Here is a 16,380-nt window from a genome sequence, read left to right as displayed (position 1 = left end):
ACTTGAACCCCTGGAAGACAGTAAGGCGAGGAGGAGCTGGGAGGGAACGTGAGTGGAGCAGTTTGGAAGAATGCTGGATGTCTTCTAGTTGTCTGACACTCTTTGTGTCAGTTCAGCTGTGCAGGGGAAAAAAAAAAAGTGCTTTTCGTTAAAATAACGAGAGCTCAGTGAAGTGGCTGAGCCCTGCGAAGTACCCTGAGAGCCTGCAGCTGTTTTTGCTCGGAGAGCTGGAGAGGTTTTCTGCCTTCATCTCCATCAGGGTCCTGGGGTCAGGGCAGCACAGTGAGAAGGTGCGGGTATCATTTCTACTTGGTTTGTCTGCTGCTGTGGTCAGGGTAAGACTAGGCGTTTATTTGGCCAATTATTTTTAAATGTTTCAGCTCTTGTAAGAAAAGGAAATGATTTTCTCCTTAGTTTCTACAAAATGATCCCAAATGAGGCATCTGCGTTCATACTGAGAGGAATATTCACTCGCTGCACATTTGTTTCCTTCTTTATCCTTCCCTGTTCCCAGTCCCTCTTCTGGAAGGCAGAGTACAAAACAACCATTAAAAGTTAGCCAAACCTGCCGTTTTACTGCACACAACTTGAGTGCAACCACTTTGAGTTGCCCTTCGTACGGCAGAAGCTGTGGGGAGCAGTTTCTGAAGGAGGGTGCGAGGGAAGAAGGAAATACATTTCGTTAAACACCCTCAGCAAAAAAAAAATCATTTATTTATCTTATTTTGTTGCTTTCCCTTGCTACTGCTGGCGGTGGGGCCTACACAGAACCCCTCCGAAGGCATCGCTGCTGCACGCTCTGGCTGTCCCCACAGCACTGCAGTTTGCTGCCACCTGTGCCAGAACCCGGTTAATTGGGTATTTACTGAGCTGGGTTCTGTTTTGGATGCAGATTATTAACCTTTATGTCACCTAGAAGATATTACACCTGGTAAAGTTAATGTTTCGAGACCGGGAGGTTAATGTGTCGGTGCTCAGCCCTCCCTAATTAGCAGCAGAGCCATGTGCGGCTGTGCTGCGAGCCCCATCCTAATTAGAAAGGACTCGCAGATGGGTCACATCAACAGCACGAGGAGTTTTGTCTGCCTCCTTCAGCCCTCTCTCCTGCTTTTCCTCCTTGCTGTCCCTGGACCTTGGGTAAGTCTCAGGGATGTGGTGCCAGCCCCGGGGAGGGCACGATCCTGGCAGCCCAGCACCTTGGAGCCTGTGCGTGGTCAATAGCAGTGGTGGAGTCAGGAGATCTCCAAGCTGAGAAGGTGGCTGTGTGTCCAGGAAGGTGCCTAGCAGAAGGCCTGAGCTCTGCACCAGGTCTGCTCAGCTCCCCGAGCCTCTGGTGAGCTCGGAGCTGGCCAAATGCTGTGGGGTTGTTAGAAATGGTCACTGGGGGCTTAAAGGAACTCGGTTTGGTTGGGGATTCTGGCATTGCTGCGCTTGCTGCCAGAGCATGCCCTGAGGTATGTGTATATTGGAGTAGGGATCATGAAAAGATCAATTGGGAGGTCAGGAGGGCAGAGTTCTGGAAGGAAAATATATATGTATATATATACATACATATATATATTAGTTTGAATTGTGAGCTTTTGTACCAGCAACTTCATAGAGTCTTGGTCAGCTAGAGATGACCAACATATCCCGTGTTGTTCATGGCAGTGCTAAGTTAGTTATTTGCCCCTGGTTTCTGTCTTTTCCTCCTCCTGTGACAGACACTGGCCAGGCAGGAGCACGGTGAGGAGGTTCTTGCACGATGGGAGCTGCCTGCAGTGGGCCTCCTGCCTGGCTTTGCTGTCGCAGGGACCCCGAGTGGCCCTGGACCACATCAGGCAGGTTCTTGCAGCAGGGTGAGAGCACAAAGGTTTCTCTTGGAAGCCTTGCTTTTAAGCAGCAGGTGTGTTCCCAGCAGCGCTGTGCTGAATCATGTTCCTGAGACAAAGACCTCAGGCACGTGTGTGTGCCTTTTGCAGATCCCCAGAGACCTGTGCAATGCTACCACGGTACCTACAGCTTTGTTGGCGCTGTATTTTGGCCATCGCTGCTCCTATAACAGAGCCAAATTCCTCCCTGTTCCCAGCTCCCAAACGGGCTCGTTCCTTTCTCTATGGCAAAAGGTGGTTTTTGTCATGCACCTACCGAGGAGCCACGCATGTTGAGCTCGGTGACACGGGCGCCCAGCATGTGGGAGGAGGGCTTGGCACGCTCCCGAGCGATGCTGTTACCTGCGAGCAGCTGTGCCTCGCTGGGGGATACGATGGGAGTATCCCCATTTCGGTGGTGTTTCATTTAAACAATCTTTTGAGCTCAAAGGGTCTTGTTGGAATTGGACCACGTCAAGTTTTCTTTGGGAGGCGGCAGCTTGAATGCTACCAGCATGTATAACAAAGCGCTTGGGCTCTTAGCGAAATGAAATGTTGTGATGGCCTTCCAGCAACCTCTTCTGCTTAAGATCACGCTTCTGTGGAAATCTCAAAATTCAATATTTTGTTCTGTTTCAAAATACCCATGTGTGCGGACCTCCTGGAACTTTCCACGGGCGGCTCCTCACCTCTCCAGACCCCACTGGTGCCTATTTCTAGAGCATCGTGAGCCTGGTGCTTAACTGGGAAACGAGAGCAGCCGCGGCTGCTGCGAGGGAAGTGCAGGAGCACGCAGCCACCCCGCAGTCCTTGCCAGGCAGCACGAGGATAAATCCCATTCCTACACAAGTAAAGGGTTACCCATCGCTCGGTTTTCCCTCTCTATCGATCCAGCCTTTGAGAGAAGAACTAATGTATGGAAAAATCAAACCAAATGGTGCATTTTCCTGTCAGTCTGAGGCCAGCGTTCGTTTGAAATTGGCTTTGGGTTTGCTCTTATTGCAAATTTGCTTCGTGCTCCGAGCAGGGTCTGGAAAGGAGCTGCCAGCACGATGCTCGAGCCGGGCTCGCAGCTCTGTGGTTGGGGCAGGGCTTGCTCGTGTCCTGCTGCTTTGCTGCACGGGTGGGAGGAACACGGCACTGGCTGCATTGCTCCAGCCTGCTCTGCAGAGGGCAGGAGCCCCAGTAGGAGGGTTTTTATTTTAAGGGTGCAAATCCACGGAGGAAAAGGGCAGCCAGAGAAATCTGGCATTTCCACCGGCCTCGCAGGCAGGGAAAAGGTGACAAAAAGCTAAAAAGCTTGCAGAGGACAAAGGGCCGATCAAGGGGATCGGGTCCTGCCTGAGGTCCTGGGGCTGCCAGCTGCCAGGCTCTTCAGCAGAGCCGCTCCTCTGCCTCGCAGGCTGTGTAGCCCATTAGTCACCTTCTGGCCTTAAAGAGAAGGAATTTCAGGCTTTTTATTAAAAGCCTTGAGCCTTTGGTGATGGTGCTCAGCGGAGGTCCCATTTTCACCTTTAGGAGATGGCCAGAAAGAATAAAAATGGGCTCATTATCCAGCACGTTAGGGAAACTTTCTCTGAGAGGTGGGAGAGGAAAGGGGGCGCGGATTTATTATCTCTGTCTCAAATGGACTCAAGGTGGCAGCGAGGGGTGAAGGCGCCCCTGAAGGCTGCAGGATGGTCCGTGCACCATGAGCAGGGGGCCTGGGGCTGCCTCCATCCAGCAAATGACTGCGGTGCAGAAACTGGGCAAATTCAGCCACTGGCTGAACAGGAAAGTGGAGCGGAGCCTCATCCTGCCTTTCACTCGTAGAGGTGGCCTCTGGGATTCAACTCCTCTCTCCCACCAACCTTTCCCTTCGATTAAATAGGAGGAATGCATTTCCATTGAATCCTGGGTACCTTTTCCTGCAAGCTTTGGGTCTATGCAGCGTATTTTCTCCATTCTGAGCATGTACTAATTCCCCACTGAAATCGATGCTCATCCAGTACTAACACCCACACAGCTTCTAAACGCCTTTGGAAAGGAGCAGAGCAGCTTGAAAGACACCTCGATTTCTTGATGAAGCCACAAGTCAGAACACAACCCAGCCTTTGTGGAAGTGACACGTGAACAAAAAGGTCTCTGATCTCTCCGACTTTGTGCACGTGCTGTTGAGTCCACAAACGCACACGGCGGTGCAGAGCAGGGTGCTGGGCTGCAAACCAAAGCCTGATCATCACAACAAGGCGCTTCACAGCTGAGTGAGACTCAAGGGGATTTTTTCTGAGGTTTGCAGGCATCACATCTGATCTGTTTTCACTGCAGACCACGAAGCCTGGTGTGCCAAGTTTTTTCTGAGTGTCATTAGTTTACAGGCTTGTTAGCAGAAAGGATTTGTTTTTACCTTTCAGGCACTGAATCTCATTGAACCAGCAATGTGATGGCTGAGAAGAATCAGGTTAACAACATTCAGGTTTGTCTTTTCAGCAGATGTTATTTGAGCTGGTTCTCTATTTTCCTCCCTCCGTGGTTGTCATCAGCAGAATTAGCTACCTGGCCATGCGTTGCCATAGCTGTATTTAAATGTATTTAAAATCACTTGGGTGAGGCTTTAGAAATAAGTCAGCCTTTTGATGGTTGCATTCAGAAAAAGGTGGAGATGCCTGCAAAATGCATGCTTATTTGTTTTTGCATATGCACCTTTATACAAAGCTGCAAATGGGCACACAATCATGTTTGGTAGCTAGGGAAGAAGAAAACAGAAATTTCAAGTATGATTAGAGTACAGCAGACCATATGGTGGTGGAAACTTGAGAAGATAAAAGGGCACATCACTTAATTAATATGTTCAGTTAATGTATTGCTACAATAAAAACCGTTTCAGTGTGAATGGGGTAACTGCTAGAGGTGCCTAAACAGGGTAAAGGTGTTGTGTGGGTCAGGAACACAGCCGTGTGTTCCAGCAAGGGCAGGAAAAAGTCTCCAAAAATGTTTGTACCAGAAGGACTGGAGATTGTTGGCAGCTCTTGATCCACGTTATAGATGCTGACTTGGACGACTGCTGCTGCTGAAGAAGCTTTTTGATGGTTAAAACTCATTGATGGCCTGGCCTGGCATCGTTCACCTTTTCTCTCTTTTTTATCAGTTTTCTAGTTAAGTGCAAGCAAAGCTGGAATGCACCAGGAAAAAAAAAAAGCTTTGGGTTATTTCTGGTGAAAACAGCCTCAGAACCTACCGGCTGCTTTCATTCTTTACCTTTCTCTTATAAGGGAGAGAGCAAAGACCTTGCTGATTTCAGTAAGATGTTTCTCTTACAAGGTAACAACCTTTATAGCAGTCTGCGTTTTGATGGGACATTCTTAAGATCTAATGCACTGCTATCCAAGACCTTCCTTTTCTTTAGAGAGGTGAAAGCGAGGCTTTGCCTTCTAGAAGCTCAGTGTAACCAAACAACCTATTGACTTCCCTGCTATGAGGTGTCTGCTTTCAAAGGCTGCGTTGAACATGACGGGTGCTTCTCCGGTCCGAGGCATCGCGGCATTAACTGTGTCTGAGCACCGCCTCTGCTGCAGGGCGCTCTTCCCAGTGTCCAAACTGACACAAAGGAACAGAGATGCTGTAGATACACGCTGGAGAAACAGGTCAAAACTGCAGGCTTTCAAGAAGAGAGTAAATGGCTTCACTTCAATGCTTCTTTCTCGTCTCTGCTCCCTGACACATGGCTGGCTCATCGATATCTTCCTCTCTATGACAACCCCGAGGGAAACAAGACGCTTCGAGAGGAAGAGGGGTTATTTGAACAAGAATGCTGAGTGGCTTTCAAAAGTAGCTATTGTTTACTATAGATCTGCTGAGATATTTTGGAAAGAGCATCGGCTTTTAAAGCCGTGCTGAAATCCCAAGCGGCTTGGCTCACTTGCAGCCCGGGTCGAGCAGAGCCGCAGCTTGCCCTGAAGGAGCTGCCTGAGGTTAGGTGCTGGGAACAGCCTCGGGGAGGCACGTAAGGGCCTATCCAGAAGGCTCACAAATACCCGTTAGACCTCCTCCAGCACTGATTTTATTCCATCCCCAACTATTTGGTTGGGCACGAGGGTGGTATGCTTCTAGGAGACGTTGTCTCCTTGGCGTGAGGTTGGAGCAGCTTTGTCAGGCTGGCCGTGTAGAGCTGCTCCCTGCACCACGTAGGACAGGCCTCTGCAAATCGAGACATCCCTGCCCTGAGCTCATCATTTCCCTGTACTGAGAGCTATAACCTCAGGAAGCCTAAAATCCACCTCTGGAGCAGGTAGTCCTGCTTTGATGTGCGCCGTGCTGCTGCATCGCAGTGTTTGGGTGATCCCGCCCGTAGGTTCGAGTGTCTGGGATACCCTGGGGTCCCTTTGGCCTGTGGAAGAAATCGTAATCACCACTGATTTCTCTTCAGCGATGGAACAGGGCAAAAAGCACACCTTGAGGAGGATGATCATAATTTAAAAAAAAAAAAGTTTAGTGTAAGCAGCATTAGCTTTTGCTTTTTGATTTAAATGGCCGAGGTTCAAACACTGCCACAAGCCTGGACAGGTGGCCGTTTCGTAGTTAACGATAAATAATTTAAATGACAAATCCAGACCTGTCTCTTGGTCCTGTATTATTCATGAATGAACAGGCTTGTTTTTTATGACAACGTTCCTTAATCAAACACAGCCCGTGATGCATCTCAGTCCTCGAGTTCATTTCGATTGCGCCTGGCTGTTTGCCATCCTTTCGCGGCTGTTTTCTGTTCTGCAAAATGTATTACCTAGATCGTATTACTTCTGCTCCCTTCCTGGGGGACCGAAACTTTTGTACACAGCGGGGAGATCTCTGCACGGCTGCGTATGTCCTTTTTGTGGTGAGGCTTCACTCAAATGCATATTTCTGAGCATTTCCCGTTGCACAATTGTTTTTACTATCAAAAATATCATTCATGTGAACGCTCGTGGCAAAAGTCAGAGGAAAGTGTTCAAGCATCGTTCACGTAAATCTTTGGAGACGCTTCACTGTTATTTGCTCATTTTGGCTTGCTTGAGGTTCACCAGGACGGTCTGGGCATGTGAGGGGCTGGCTCCTCCGTGCCCCCCGGGCTGCCTGGTTTCTCTGAGCATCTCCAACTCCCTTTCATTTTGCTGGAGATGGTGAGGGTAAAGCTGTGGTTTTCCAGCTGAATTTCTGGGGTTGAGAGATTGGTGAGAAGACGTAAGCCTTGTGACTCAAGCACCATGTGCTGAAAAACCAGGATTCACTTCTCAGTCCTTTATAGACTTCCATTTGCCTTTGTCAAATGGGAATAATAATGCCTACTTCCCCAGGTGCTATTTACTTGTCCTACCAGCTTATTGGCTACGTGCATAGGTGTGTGCCACATTAAAACATGAATCCAGCCTTTTTTATGAATGTACAGACTGCTGAAATATGGTGTCTAGGGGGAGAGGCGGCCCTGGTGCTCATACGAGCAACTTGCTCACACACGGCTGATTTGCTCCCCTGTTGTTGCCACCAAAAGCTGATGGCACTTACTGGTTTCATTCATCCCCTGAAATATAAATGTCTATTAAAAAAAATAATTATTTCTGCTTCATTCCCTAAAAATAAGCTCATAGAAACTTAGGAGAAATTAGAGAGGATTTTATTTATTTATTTTTCGGAGAATGAGCAGTCACAGAACTGAAGAAGTTGGAAATCCAAATGAGAAAACTAGCTGAGCGTGTTTTTAATGCCCTCCATGTCTTAAAAAATGGATTAATTTGCTAGGAAGATCCCCTTGGATGAAAAGGGTCATGGGTTATTTACAAGCGTTATTTCTCTAGCTATCATCGCTCAAAACTGCGAGGAAAAGAAAGGAGTTTATTGTCCTTTTCTTTCTGTATGCAGGGAGGCTCCAGTTTATCAGAGATCTGTTTTTAATACAAAATCCTTTAAAAGCCAGAGGATATACCAAGCCATCCCAGGAGGTGATGAGACTGCTGATCTAATTAGGAAAGGGTTCGGAGCATTGCACCCTTCTCGGATGGCTTTGGTGGAAGCTGCGGGTGCGCGGCCCCTTCCAAAATTCAGTCCGCGCATCCCTTTTGTGGCTGGTCCAGAGACCTCCAGGGAAGCCCCAGGACCCCGCAGAAAGTGCTGGCGTTGGCACAGAACGAGGGGAATTTGTTGTTTCTGGAAATCGGTCTCATATGAAATGTGAAACTAAGGAAAGGCCTTGATCATTTACAGTCATGAGCCATCCTCTGTCGTTTTTGACACGAGCAAGGTGCTAATTCTGGAGTCCTGGCTTAAAAAGCCCTGCAGTGGTGTCTGAATAATTTATCTCTCTGCACATGTTCTTCTTCCTGGTTTTGGGCGGTATTACCCTGCTTTGGTTACAATGGTGTTCATTCATTTTTATTTTTTTCTTTTGCCCGCGGAGCTACTTCACAGCAATGGACTGAGGAATTTGGGTTTGTAAGGTTTATTGAATACATCCTTGGATGTCTTATGCGAATCCAAAACCCTAGCTGCAAAAGTCAGATAGGTCATACTATTCGTTGAGATAGCACATCTCTGCAAACTATGATACACGTTTTTGGGCTGTGAAGGGCAGGAAGGATTGTGCAGGTCAGCTCCACAGGGTCAGAGAATCAGGTCTGGACCAAGGCCGAGGTGCGTTGATGCTGTTGTTTTGGGGATCCTGGATTGGACTAAATGGAACACATCATTTTTCATCAAACAGATGAATGAGCAGAGCTCTGCGGTGCTCCAGGACTGGAGGAGAAAGGAGATCAGGTGCTGTCAGCCCGAGAGCCTGGATGATAGCAGGAACAGCCAGGGGGTACGTGTTAGGAGCGAGGTGTACCTGCAAGCCATGCAGGCAGATGATTTTGCACAGATCTCTATGTATTCCAGCCTGTGCTGTTTCTCCCTTCATAAACAACATCCAAGCACTAAAGTCAGCATGCGTGTGTGTTTGCCCAAGGCCAAATAGAGCTCTGCTGTCATCGCTGGCAGCGAGGACTACCTGCCTGCTTCGTTCCCAACCACGTATCCACAGAACCACTCAAGATTCAGTAGACTTGAGTCCTTTTGATGCTCCCGTGGATTCAGCATGGGAAATCAGGATCCATCACCGCACGCAAACATCTTGCTCTTTCTGCTGCTGCTCTGTTAACCAGATTAAGTTCCCCTGCTACCTCATTCATTTTGCGCTCATTAAGGTTAAATTTAGAATTGAAGGCAACTCTTCTGCCCTCTGGGAAAGGTAGTGAGGGAGCCCGTGTTGCAACAAGCCCTGAGGAGGCAGAAATAGCATCTGGATGCTCTTTCCTTTGAGACAGAAGTGTGCGTGGCTCTGCTGAGACAGAGAAGGAAACTTGCTCCCAGTTTTTTTTTGAGTCGGACACTGGTTGGACCTGTGCATCTAAAGAAAGTTGTGAAATCACTGATGTGTACACACAGAAAAGGGGTTGGCCAGCCCAAATCACAGGTGTGCAGTGGTGACTCCATCCCAGTTTTCCTCGGAAGACGACCTCTCTGCCTGCATCCGTATGAGATCCTGGTGGGATGCACTGCTCCTTTTCCCAAAAGATACAGGCTGAGATCCAGCCTCTCTGCTGCCCCTGAGGCTTGTGTGATGATGCATCTGTGCCATGCCGAAATGCAGAGAACAGCTTTTCGGAGAAAAAATGACATGTGTGACCATCACGGGGGAAAAAGTAGCGAGGAGGTCTGTCAGCACCTGATTAATGGAGTATTTCCCAGTAGGCAGAGTCATGTGCAGCTTTCTGCCAGGATGCTGGCAATGCCAAGAATGAGACGTGGGATCAGCACCGCTTCCAGGGCTGAGAAATACAAATCCTGTGAGCAAACAGAGCCGGCTTCGCTGATAAGTGCAATTTTTCTTGAAAGTTATCAGCACTGCTTGTTAGGCCGCAGGAGTTAGAGCAAAGCATACTGTTGGGCAGCGTCTCAGGAGCTGGGTGACGATGGGATGGGCATCCCTGGCTTGGGGCTTGATGGCTGGAGAAGTAGTGGTGTCAGACCAGCTGGTCTTGATCTGCTGCTGCAAGTTGCCTGGAGCCCGAGGTTTCTCTCTGTGCGCTGAATTTCCTCCTGGTTCATTTGCACTCAGTTGGCACCAGCCTCTGAGATGGGCTGCGAGTGCCAATGCAATTCCTTTGGAAAGAAAAAAAAATGCTTTTGGCTTTCAGGCAGACAGTGATTTTATTTCTAGAAAATAGAGCTATAAACCCGGCTTATGCCAAACAAACACTATGCAATGTCTGCATTAAGCTGGGGGGGTGGGGAGTTATGTCAAAAGAGGAAGATATTTGTCATTCACCTGTCTGAGCACTGGGAAATGCTCTTTTCTTTATATACTGAGTGCTTGACTTTTTTTTTTCATCATGCCTGCATCCCGGCCTCACTTTTTGCTCAGCTGAATTCTGATCTCAAGCCTGCAGTGCTCAGGAGAAAAAAATATTTCCTTTCCAGATCAGCACACAGGTCTGTGGCAGCAAAGAACCGTGGGCAAAGTTGCCTAACAGGCAAATACATGAACAAGGGTATCGTGTGCCCTCAATGGGACACGTGTAGCAAGAAAGAGCAAGACAAAAAATATCATGCCTTTAACTGTCCATCTACCTGACAGGCACCTAGATGGCACATTAGAAACCTGATAGATAAAATAGACGAGGCAGGAGTAGCAGGCTGCTAAATTACATAAAGTGCAGCCACAAATTGCAGGCACAAAAAAAAAAGGACAGCTTAAAAAAAAATTATACCGTAAGTATCCATTTCTAGACCAGTATTTGTGGTGCTTGCAAACAGATATATCATTTGAGTCCAAAAAAGATGAACTATTTATTTAGCATGAAGATTGCCCCCGGCAACTGTGAATCGGAGGTTATCTAATGCCTTTGCCATAGGCTGTAAGTGTCTGGGCAGTTAGCATATGCAAGAGAATTACTCACAGATAAGCATCCTGTAATTTATACAGCGCATTCCAGATAGAAACCTCTTCCGTATCAATTTCTGCCTGTTCCATAAACTGCTCCCATTTATCACACGGGATAAATTCACAGGCGGGCACTGAGGGTGTGCTGTGATCTGTGTATACTTCATCAGTTAATACTCGCTGAGGTCCCTCCAACATGATTGGAGTAAATCTTTCTCTCCCTTTCTTTGGTTATGACCAGTCTATAATCTTCTGGGCTAAACACCCTTCTCGTGAATGAGGAGTAATACTGAGACACGGGGTAAAAAATAATACGGAGAGAGAATGTGTTTCATCTCGCTTCGGAGATAATGAGACAGTTTAGTATGACATGTCATTTAAAATCAGGTTTTTCTTTTTAATAGATTCAGTATCCATGAAGAAGTGACTGACAGATCAGCACGTGACATATATTTCTCTTAGGGAAAAAAAAATTGAGATTGGCAGAAGTGGGGAGGCGGCGGATTCACGGCGATCTTCGAGAAGACAAAGGGGCAAGGCGTCAGGTGAATAACACAGACCTGAAGCTATGCAAAAACTAAGCTGAAAGTCTCAAAACCAGCATCCATCAGAGCTGTAGGTGCAGTGGTGCCGATGTCCTCTGGCTGCAACCTGGAAATGCTTCCCTGCACAGCTCTGCAGCCTGGCGTGGCAGCAGGAGCAAGGCATCCCGAGCAGCAAATACACTGGGCTCCCTTCATCCTCTCTGCAGGCTTTGTCTGCAGCCGGGTGCCTCTTGCTAGGCAATTCCTCTCCTTCCATGCCCTGTTTTGCCTGGGCTGTGGCTGTCATGGAAATATCAGCCGAGGAAGTGTTTGAGGTTGGGGAAAATCTACGGAGATTGGGAGTCTGCTGAGACATGGCTGGATGCTGGTAGCTTCGTTTTGCATAGGCTGCCAGCAGCCTACTCCAAGCTATCCGAAATGAACGCACAGCTGTTTCCTCAAAGCAGGCAGATGCTCTGTGCCTTCGGAGGGCGAGGACTTCAGAAAGCATTGCAAATGGAGACAGCCCTTTTCTTGAATGACAAAGGTGTATCAGCAGCATCCCAGGCATGGGAGGTGTTGCCACATACTTGGACAGAGTCCACACATGGCTCAAAAAAAAAAAATAAAAAAAAGGAGAAGAAAAAAAGACACATAATGAGGCCTGGCATGCGTGTACTTAAGGCCATCTGCTAATGTGATCTGTTGCCAATTTGTAGAGCTAGCAGCTAGCAACCAGTCTCCACAGGTCATGAATGCCGAGATGAGATGGGCTTAGAATAGGCACTTGCAGGACGTGCTAATGGCCACTGTTTATCAGAAAAATCTTCCCAGCAATGAACGCTATCAAAGGAGGGCTGTGATGTGCTTTGGTATCGGGGACCACATCGGCTGAAACAGGTGGAGGTTCCTGCCATTTCCTAAAGTCTCTGCCCTTGCGGTGTGGACTGGAAGGTTTAATCCTATGTAAACACAGCCAGAAGGGAACTTCCAACCAGCCTACTCTGCAAGTTATTTCAGTTTGTTTCCTTCTGCTGCGTGAGCAGGTCCTCCTTCACGTGGCAAGGCTGGAGAAGAATTAACGTATACCACAGCATCCTTAGGAGCAGGAGCAAGGCAGTTTATGGGATGCTTAAAAAGCTGTTCTCACCTGTGGCAAACACTAAAGCCACCCCGACCTGCTCATCAGCCGTGTCTGGAGGTGTCTGCAGGGCGCCCTCGGAGCAGGAGCCTTCCTCCCCTGCCAGTCTCCGAGCTCCAGACCTAACCCCAGGGGCCAGCCAAATACGAGGAATGAGCCGTGGTTACCTTAAAAAAAACCAGTATATTGTTGATAAAAAGGAGCCCTAAGCAAATCAGATTTATTTCCTAATCAGTGCCTGGCAATGTCATCATCATACATTTGCATAAGCAGGATGTTTTATGCATTGTTTTGCTTTGAGCAGGTACCTCTTCATTTGTGTGCACTCGCTGATGTGCTCTCTTAACCTGCCACAGGCTTCCCCAAAGCTAGTAGCTGTGAATGCTTCTCAGATAATAATTAGGAATATTCACCCTCTCCGCATCCCTTTTCCAACAAAGACTTGAAAAATGCAACCTGATTATTTTTTTTCCCCCAGTTTTCTCTCTTTTCTTCCTTGTTCAGGTACTGGCTGCATGGAGGGTAGGTGCCTTTTATCAAAAGACAAGGAGTCTTCTCCTTAGGAAATGTTTATGTGCCTGCTGCAACACCAAATTCAGAAAATAGATTACCTCTCAGAAAACCATCTGTTTCAGCATCCTGTGAACTTTCAGATTGGTTCTTGTGTTTTATATGACATTTATTCAAATGTCTGTGATTTCTCCCTTTCACCTGTCTGCCTGTCATAAAAATTATTCTGAAGGCTCAGCGCATCTATTCAGATTCAAAAAAAAAAAAGGGCACCACAAACTCCCTATTATACTTTAAGATAGATGAGCAGAGACAAATGGAAACTGGAGAGAAAAGAGAAAGTTGGGAATTTAGGAAATTTTGTATTATTTGGTAGTAAACCAACATTTTTCTATCCCAAATTATGGGAAGTGATTGGTTTCCATAGAGAAATCCCTAGCTTTCCAATGAGAAATGGAAATTTGGGGTAGACGGCCAACATATTTGGTGGAAGGGTTCTTTAGGAAAGGGCTCCAACAAGCCCTGTGTCCTGCTTGGGCACCCACCCCTGGCAGCATGACTAGAGTCTTTTCTTGGAATAAGTAATTTGGAGGGAATGGGAAGGTTCTCCAGACTCCAGAGTTCTCCTTACAGTCCACTTTGAGTCTTGGAAAGTTCATTTACTCCAATTACGTTTTTTTCAACGTGCTTGCCCTCTTCTACTCCCGTCAGAGCCACTCAGTCTCTCCTGAAAATGCAAGTGGACACGAGATGGACTAATGCCAAAAAAGCACTCCCCGCATACCACGTATAATCAATAAATAGCTTTCCCAGCTTAACATTTTCTGCAGTAAAATAGTGAGGCTTTAGAGAATGTGTACCAAAACCAGGGATATCACAAAGCACAGAGAAATTGCTATTAATTTCAACATCTTCAAACACGTAGTTTATTTTTGGTGTCATTAGCTGATGTGATGGACGTGATAATGGGCTACAAAACTTTTCACCTCTGGATAATGGGTTACAACACGGTCCAGAAAATCAGTAACTAAAGTAATTGACATCCACTATCTGTTCAGTAGCATAAGTGGAAACAGGATTAAGTCTGTCTATCCAGCTCCAGCCCAACTGGTGTCTCCGTTACCAAAGCCACCAGCACAATTAGCTCTAATGGACATCTCCCCCTGAAAAGATATGGCATGTAGGCAGCAATTTTCCCTGTAGAAAAGTTATGTAATTGGTAAATTTCCATTCTGAAATCTAATTGGGTGCTTTTGCACAGGAAGAAAGACTCGGGGAGACGTCCTGTAGTGCTGGGACTGAACCGTGGTGAATAACGTGGTGGGAGAGGTGGGGAGAGGAGCTGTGCTCTGGGGGCTGCCTGCCCTTCCCGGGGGGCTGCCTGCTGCTCCTGCCCCTGCTTTTTAAACAGAACCAAACAAAAAGCCATGAGCTTCGGAGCCAGCTCTTGGCCCCTGCAGGAGCCCTGGCTCTCCAGGCAGGTCGTCCTGCCCCTGGGAGCAGCTTCAGAGCCGTGTCAGAGTTAATCTTTCCTCTTAAGCGTTCTGCCTCCTCCCAGGAAAAGGAGAGGAGGTTTTGTTATACTGGCAGGATCCTACTGAGCCCAAAGTAGCATAAAACCTGCCTGCCTTGTAAACACAGCGCAACAGAAGCCGGGCATCGCGGGGAGAAGCCGCCAGCCCCACCACCGCCTGGCCCTTTGTGCCGGGAGGTTTCAGTGCTGTTGGGCAGGACGAGGAGCTTTCGTCGCCGCTATTAAGCAAAGCCAATCGCTGTGCTCCTGAGCGTCTCTGCAGGCTGCAAACACGCCTCGTAACCAATCATATAGCTAAGCTTACACTTTCACTTAGGGGAAGCTTTGTTCTCCGTCGCCGAATTGATGTAGAAAGCAAGGAGCGAGTGGCGTTCTTTTCCCATTCAGCAGCAGACACGACAGGAGAAGCAAAAGCAAACATCAGACCCTTGTCTGTGGCAATGAGAAGTGATGCACGGTGGCCCCTTCACATCCCAGTGGAGATGCGAAGTCACTGGGAGTCTTGCGGAGGTTTGCCGCCATCTCAGATGAAGAGTTGTGCTGTGCAGGATGGATTTTGCAAGAGCCATGCTGCTGTTGCTGCAGTGGCCGTGACAGTGTGGGTTTTCTAGTCATACAGAACAATAACGAATGAATAAATTGATAGCAATTAGGGCAGGTGCCTTATTGATTGACATCTCAAGGCAAATGCTACATTCATTACCAGTAAAATACGCCACCATCCACCCCAATAACTAGAGGCCCATCACTTGATAGCATTAATGTTGGCACGGTAAATCACGCCGCTGCCTGGTCCTGGGGTCCAGCTCCACGCAGCAGCACGAAGCCTCCAAGAAGATGACATTTATCTACCAGACCGCAGCAGCTGGAAGCTCCATATGAAGCTTCTCAGGGGCTTCCCCAGAGGCCAAAACTTTTCATGAGGCAATTAATCACAGTTCTTCAGTACTAGATTTTGCAGGGGAACTTTCTCTTCGCTTTCACCTTTGCAAAACATCCACCCTCTCTGCCCACATGTTCCCCTGCCACTTGCTGTTGGCACACCTGATTTGTCCCCATTCTCTTCTGCTTCCCTTTCCACTGGTTTCACAGTTCCTGAAGCTCTTGCGTTTTTTGGTCATCGCTCAGTTTGGAGAATTCCCATCTCTGCTTTCTCTGCTCTCTCCATTCCCCCAGTTTTCTCATTATTCCCCTCTATAGTAAACACTCAAATCTGTTGCATCTTTGGTACAACCTCTGATACATCTCTCTGACACCCCACACTCAGTGTATGCTATTTGCTTTTCTTCTGCCCACTTTGTTCACCGATCATCTCCCTGTCCGTTCCACTTGGCAGAATATCTCCACATGGCAAGAAAATTGGGTTTTTAACTTGGATTAATTAATTGGAATTAACCAACCTTGGTTTTAATTCAGGTAAACGAAGAGTTTTCACCTCCAGGTTTCTCTGCAGGCTTCCCTACCATTCCCTTAGGTCTTTTTTCTCCTTTTTTTAGCAAAGCAGGTCCTGGCTTTTTTGCTTCTCGCCACAACTTCCCTTCTGTTTAGAGAAATCCCCTTTTCCTGCCTGTCAAGCCCCCCTCCCTTCCCACAGACCTTTTTCCTAGAAAAGTGCATTTCATCAGCTTCTGCCAGGTTTGACGTGCTCCGGCAGCACGGCCCACCTTGCAGGTTAATGCTGCTCCCCGTCCAGGCTGTGCTTGTCTGGGCTGAAAAACTCCAGCTGTGAATTTGACTCCATCTCTCAGACGCAGCCTGACTACTGGGCACTTGTTAAGTTATTCTAGATCAAAATATCAGTTACTCATCCTGCCCTCATGTCTAAACATTGATCACGTTGTAAATAGGTATTCTGAGAGTGTTCAGAAACTGTTGGAATAGAAATAGGGCGT

At 47.6% G+C, this 16,380-nt stretch overlaps 1 long non-coding RNA gene across 1 annotated transcript; it reads left to right on the top strand.

The window, feature by feature from the left end:
- The first annotated feature begins 343 nt into the window (after positions 1-343).
- On the top strand, positions 344-15,852 carry LOC310904981. Its single transcript, XR_014588708.1, has 2 exons — positions 344-1,137; positions 8,560-15,852. It is a non-coding gene; the product is annotated as an uncharacterized lncRNA (long non-coding RNA).
- Positions 15,853-16,380: the final 528 nt, after the last annotated feature.

The sequence above is a fragment of the Anser anser genome (assembly GCF_964211835.1).
Source record: "Anser anser genome assembly, chromosome: 10".
NCBI lineage: Eukaryota > Metazoa > Chordata > Aves > Anseriformes > Anatidae > Anser > Anser anser.
Note: the sequence above shows the minus strand (reverse complement) of the source record. Positions and strands in the feature narration are given on the sequence as shown.